Source organism: Lathyrus oleraceus, chromosome 5 (assembly GCF_024323335.1).
Source record: "Lathyrus oleraceus cultivar Zhongwan6 chromosome 5, CAAS_Psat_ZW6_1.0, whole genome shotgun sequence".
In the NCBI taxonomy this organism is placed as follows: domain Eukaryota; kingdom Viridiplantae; phylum Streptophyta; class Magnoliopsida; order Fabales; family Fabaceae; genus Lathyrus; species Lathyrus oleraceus.
The window spans coordinates 360030128-360035568 of record NC_066583.1 but is presented as its reverse complement, the minus strand read 5'-3'; the positions used below and the strand labels follow the sequence as shown (position 1 = coordinate 360035568).

The 5441-nt window shown below is 35.2% G+C and overlaps 1 long non-coding RNA gene across 2 annotated transcripts; it reads right to left on the bottom strand.

The window, feature by feature from the left end:
* Positions 1–3326: 3326 nt before the first annotated feature.
* On the bottom strand, positions 3327–5091 carry LOC127079053 (uncharacterized). 2 transcript variants are annotated; one of them, XR_007787893.1, is made up of 3 exons: positions 4856–5091; positions 4187–4463; positions 3327–3547 (listed from the first exon to the last, which is right to left on the bottom strand). It is a non-coding gene; the product is annotated as an uncharacterized LOC127079053 (long non-coding RNA). The 2 variants fall into 2 exon arrangements; XR_007787892.1 differs by having other exon boundaries at positions 4296–4463; positions 4856–5082.
* Between the last annotated feature and the right edge of the window lie 350 nt (positions 5092–5441).

Here is a 5441-nt window from a genome sequence, read left to right as displayed (position 1 = left end):
TGTGCAACAATAACTTATTTATGTTCTTACCTTATTAGGGTCCTCATCAAGTTCCCTCCTTCTCAGCTTCTTTGGTCGTCCAGGTCCTCTTTTATATGATGGAGGCAACATATCTTCCATGTCAACCTCCGACCACATGTCTTGTCCATTAATAGGACTTACATTATAATCATAGAATTTCTCATAAGTATCTTTGGAATAATAGTCATCAATAAAATCTTCGGGAGATTGGTTCCTAAAACCTAATGCAGTGATTGCATGTCTACAAGGAATGCCCACTAGTTCCTAAAAGTTACATGTGCATATTTTGTTTGAAGTATCCACAATGAAACTATTCCTAGTATGGGTATGTTCAACTTGCCATAATCTATCACCAGACCAATTAGGAATCCAATTCCCTACATGTTTCACTTCCTTATCCAACATAATTCTAGGTCTAGGCATTATCCTATGATTCCATCTATCAACCCTTTCTCTTAAGTTGGCATTCCTATTCATGAGATAGTTTCTTATCCATTCACACATATTTAATATTGGTTTATCTCTTGCCACTAATATAGTGTTATTAAATGCCTCAGATACATTATTCATAAGAACATCACATCTAGGATAAAAAGAAAATGCATGCTTACACCATGCTTTGGTAGGTATGCCTGACAGCCACTCCCAAGCTTTCATATTGAGCTCCTTCAATTCTTTCATCTTAGCATCTCAGGCTTGGATATATGTGGCTTTTTCAACAGTCGTCATTAAGCCTCTGATTTGTGTCCCTCCACCAAACTTCTTTTTGAAATTGGTATATAAATACCTAAGACAAAGTTTGTGTTCTACCCTCTCAAACAATTCTTCAAAGACATGGATCAAACCTTTCAAAGTTAGGGATGAAAACCAAAAATAATTAACATAGTTAGGGATGAAAACTAAAACATATTATATAATTAGGGATGAGATCCAAAAAACATTACAGTCATGAAAGTACCTTTTGTTGGTCTGAGATGAAAACCCACATCTTTTCTTGATCAATGTCCTCCAAAAGCAAGGTAAGAAACCACCTCCATGACTCCTTTATTTCAGTTTCACATACACAAAAAGCTATGGGATAATATTGGTCATTTGGATCTCTACCAACTGCAATAAGAAGAGTCCCTCCATACTTAGTCTTAAGATGACATCCATCAACTCCAATGAATGGCCTACAAGATGTTGTGAAGCCCTTCTTAAGCCTATCTGAGCAAAAATAAAAGTTGTTAAACCTTGGTTGTATTGTTGGTCCAACCCTTGTCAGATTAATTTTACAAGTGTTCCCAGAATTGACTTTCCTTAACTTTGCAGAGTATCTCCACAAAAGATTGTATTGTTTTACTGCATCACCTTTAATCAGAGCTTTGGTAATTGGTTTGGCCGTCCATGCCCTGCTCATAGTTATACCAATCGAGAAGTTACTCCTAACCTCAAAGACAATATCACGAATCTTAACACCATCTGAAGATTCCATTTAATACCAACCATTCAGTTATTGCTTCTTTAAATTCTTCAAGTGATACAAACTTCAATCCCACTTTGAACTTGTAATTCTTGTCTAAATCCTGCATCTTAAACCTTGCATATTTTGGTTCCTTCTCCCCATCAAAAGCATCAGGGTCACTACTACCAAGCTTATCACTAACAGAGTTTATGACCATCTCATTATCCACACCACTAGATGACCCTACATTATCAACACCAATTGGTATTTTCTTTGGAGTATGCTTGTGCTTCCTTGCTGCAACTTTTATCCTACCTCTTTTGCCCTTTTATTCAACTTGATTTTCAATAACATCAAAGCAATCGTCCAACCCAAAATCGCTTTCATCCACACTATCATCAAATGATAAACCATCAGCTTCAAAGTCATTATCCTCACTGTCCTCACTGTCCTTCGTGTCTTCAACCTGTTCAACACCACCAACATTAGCTTCTTCAACCTGTTTAACACCACCAACATTAGCTTCTTCAATCTATTTAACACCACCAACATTGTCTTCTTGAAAATCACCTACACCAACTTCTTCTGTATTGCCTTTATCTTTATGTTCAACATATATGTGAATTGTACATTTCATTACCATGGCATATTGATATACCTTATCAGCATCACTATCACTAACCATTCTACTATACTTATCAGCGTCATTGTTATACCACTATAGCCAATACTCTGAATGCTCAAGCTCATTTAACTCTTTCACGATACTTGTTGCTTCAAATAAGCTCCACCTATCTGGATCTATTTCTACTACATACTTATTTCCCCCTGTGTAATATACTAAACAGTCCCTATCGAATCTACCCTCGTAATGAAAAATCAAACTGAACTCCATAACATGCAAGTTTCAAGAAGACACAATGAACAGAGCTAACTCACTGATAGAAGGAAGAAAGAAGATATTATATATGAGATTGTGTGTTACTAGGTCATGAAATTAGCATCTCGTCATCTTCTTTGCTTCTTCTCCTCCTTCCCACAACCTAAGTTTATTTTTTCTTCCAACATACAAAACCCTAATTTACAGGGACTAAAAGAAAAATATATTTTCTAAACAATATTGTATTTTGGGGGCAAACAAAGGAATATCCACGTATGTAAGTTTTTGAATATAAAACAGATATAAAACAATTACACGTGTGCGCGGTTTGCCAAGTCACCTTTTTTTAATAGAAATTTAACCCCAAGGACTAACGCCAACACAAAAGTGAGATATAGGGACTCAGGCAAAAAAAAAGATTTAGGGACCAAATTCAAAAACTTGCTAACTTACAAGGACAAAAGACTATTTAAGCCTTTAAAATATTTGAAATGGAATTATGGAATTTTTGAGATTGTTTTATTTTATTATTTGTAAGGTAATTCGATTTTAAAAAAAATATTTTTATTAAAAAAACAATTTCACTATATGGATGGTGGCGGGCGGGGATACCCAAACTCGTTTGGGATGGGTTTGAGTTTCAATTATCCATCTGCATTGGGGTTTGGGGTGGGGAACATGAATTGTATGGAAATTTGGGTTTGGGTTTGAGGAAGGTAAAAAATGTCCCCACCCTGCCTCGTTGCTATGCCTATTGGTGTCGCACAGTACATGTTTGTTTAACATCAGCACACTTGAGTTTCATAGTAAACTGAATAAGAGTCATGACACCCTAGTAGCAACTAAAGCTTGAGGAGTTTCAAAATAAAGATCTTGTGTTAAGTTGACATATTTGAGTTGCCCATAAAAGAACAAGAAATTGTTATAGTATGTGAAAAAACATAATATTTGTAACAACTGAATAAATATGTGTGTCTAGAATCACATAATTAAGTTATTAATATATGGTACTAAAACATAATACAATACTTAATATGTTACAATAGTACATATGTCTTGCATACAAGTACAAGTATGTCATTAGTATAATAGTAACATAAGGTATTCATAATACAACGAAAAAAATAATAAGCTACAACAAAAGTCCTCCAGAAAGTGTCATCACGCCATCTTTCCTTTACCTTTTGCCGCTGACTAGTCACCTGAAATATTAAACACGAGGTAAGATACAACTTATCTCAGTGGAGTTCTCCTATCTTAGGAGTCCTCTCGCTCATGGGTATTAACTTGGAATATTATTCTAAGAGTTCTCGCCTTATCCAATTAATATCATGACATGACTAATACATAAGCATAAACAAACATATTATTAACTACTCAAGTCCCATATCACATAAACTTGTTAAACTATTACCCTCAATGTTAGGTCTTCCAGATGTACCTGTCATTCTACTATTGGGAAAACAAGTCCCTCAAGGATCGGTCTTACGCGTTTTCCTGCCTTCCTGCTTTTAGAAAAACTATGTCTCTTAAGGATTGATCTTACGGGTTACTCATCGGGCTACTATTGAGAACTTAAATCTCTCAAGGATTGGTCTTATGGAATTTCCTACCAGCCTATTGTTCATACATTACTCGCTTAGTCGAATTTGTTTTGACATTGTCCTAAAGGATTAGTCTTACGGGTTACCTATCGGCCTACTGTTGAGAACTCATGTCTCTCAAGGATTGGTCTTATGGACTTTACATGTCGGCCTACTTTTGGGACTTACATTGTACAATTCGTCTAAGTTAGTATATCATTCATTAATCATTCAATTTCTCGTTTATGTGTAGCGTACTAGTCGTCAGAGGTACCAAGCCACACAGCAAGGCTCCAAAAATCACACAAAAAGGGGATGGAAAGACCCAGGGTGACGGTCAGGTCGTCCAGGTCATAACGTCCATCACCTGGAAGACGTTCCATGGGAAATTCCCGTCAGCTCTGCTTGATGCCTCCAAGGTCTTAGGTGCATAACGGTAAACCCATCATTGGGGTTGACGTCTGTCAGGGCACGTTGTGTGACTATCGTCCCGTCATTGGGGATAACGTCTGCCACAGAATGCAAGTTTCAAAATCTGCAGAAAATAACCCCAAAGCTCTTAAGTTTCCTCACCCAAAGTGAGACCTATCATACCAGATGTGTATACATACAAAATCTAATTTCAAAAAGCAACAAAACATGTTATTTTCTACAAGAAGCTAGTAAACCCAATAACACAACATCATCAAACATGTTTTCTTATGAATTTTTCAAGGAATCCTAAAATGAAAAGTTTGCTCAAAAATAATTTCAAATGACTATAATTCAGCACAACATTGCATCAAAATAGTCATAAAGTTGCAAGACAAACATGAATTTAACAAACAAAATATGAAATTGTCAATGATCTCTCAAAACTCCGTTTCTCCCCAACATGCAAAATTCCCCAAAAAATATTATTTTCGAGTTTCTAAATAAGAACCCCACCTTAAAGAGCCTGGAATTTTCAAAAATGAGGGTGAGATTGATGATTCTTCAACGTTTCCAATGGCATGCAAGACTTTTTTTCCTCCTCCTATCCTCTTCTTTCCTGTAGCTCTCTCTTTTCCTCCCTCTATTCTCTTTCTTCAATTTCCACTAAAGAGAAAAAATTGAGAGAATGAAAGTTAGGAAGAAACTTTCCATATGAAGAATTACCTATTCGTATCTCTCTTGGTTCAAAAATTCCAAATAGGTCATTAACACTAAAATTCAATTACTCCAATAATACTATTCTAATTTTCAATATTAATCTCATGTGATGAATATATATATATATATATATATATATATATATATATATATATATATATATATATATATATATATATATATATATATATATATATATATATATATATATATATATATATATTGAAATTCTAGTTATCAGACTTTCGATGTCACACGGGTTGTTATGACATCCAATTCTGCACAGACAAGAATTATGCAGAACTTAAAAGTAAGTGCAGTAAATAACACAAGCAATTGTTTACCCAGTTCAGTCCAACATGACCTACGTCTGGGGGCTACC